We start from the raw sequence: 1,404 nt of genomic DNA, 5'->3' as shown, positions 1-1,404 counted from the left end.
TTTCTTCAGGGGTGCATTTTAAACTATGCTCGACCCTGTGCATCCAGCAAACTAAACTTGCAATTCTAGATGAGGTCAGGTATTTCACTAGATGGAATCCTATTTAGAAGGGAGTGTTTATGTTTGAGTGTATGTGTGTATGTATGTATGTGTGTGTGTGCGTGCACACACATAGCTGTTTGTGTGGGTGTTTGGCATTCAGAGATCGAATCAACAGCACCTCAGTCACAGAGAAGCCAGACTATTTAGCCCCTCTGACCCCAGGTGCTTACCCTCTGTTGGGAAGATTGATTCCTGGAAATGACTCTCTTTCCCCTCCCTGATGCTTTGCCCTGCCTTAGCTAACCACTATATATATGTGTGTGCTTGTGTCTGCGTGTATATTTCCCCAGCACTCCTTTGGGATGTCTTCTACTCCGCAGCCCAGAAATATTTATTCCAGGCTCCAGAGATTCAATTAAGGGTGTTTTGGAGTTTAGGGATGCCATAGTAATTAGGAGATGATAAAATAAGGAAGAGTTTACTGAAAATGAAAGTTCACTTTTTCTTTATCATATAAGCCAGAAGATACTAATTGTGTCTTAGAGGAAATGCTCCAAATTGCACTAACTAGGTTTTCTGGAACATATCACGTGATTCACAATCTTGATCCTTATTCTTTCTACCAGGGCTTACATGTCTTGCCCTTGAGCAAGGGACTAGCAATTCTGGGAAATCAAATATTGATCTCTTTTATCCTATTATATACTCACGTCTTTCATGCCAAAACAGTACTACAATGAAGTACTATGTGCATCCTAAAGATATGTTCTCTATGATTTAATTAAAATTCACCACACATAAAATAACAAGAAAACAAATGCAAATTTCATACAACCTTAATGGTTATTAGTAATTTTGGTAGTACAGTAATCAATGCACTCAGTTGCATGCTGCAAAGTTGGGAGGTTGGATCAACCAGTCAACCTGCAGGAGAAATCTTTAGCAGTCTTCCTCCATAAAGCTGAGAGCCTCAGAGACCATATGGGAAAGTGCTACTCTATCCTACAGGGTTGTAAATCAGTATCTTCTTGATGACAGTGAGTTTTCTTTGGTTTGGTTTCAAGTTATTGGTTATAAATCATCTTATAGCCCCCATTAAGATTCCTAATCTAAGATACAGAATTATATATTCCTTTGATGCTGTGATTACTGAAATCACTGATTACATCACTGATTACCATATACTGTGCTCCACCAAAATTCATGATTTTATTATCATCTCATATCAACAAGTTTTATCTGGTGTATTAATGCTTTTAATGAACTTATAAAAAACATTTTTTCTAATACTGGATGTTTTACAGACTAAATTTGTCAGAATAAATTTATAATATAAAAAGTATATCAAAAGCTGATGGTGCC

Source organism: Echinops telfairi, unplaced genomic scaffold (assembly GCF_000313985.2).
Source record: "Echinops telfairi isolate 266 unplaced genomic scaffold, ASM31398v2 ScPeMD7_7416;HRSCAF=8454, whole genome shotgun sequence".
NCBI classification, from domain to species: Eukaryota; Metazoa; Chordata; class Mammalia; order Afrosoricida; family Tenrecidae; genus Echinops; species Echinops telfairi.
Note: the sequence above shows the minus strand (reverse complement) of the source record.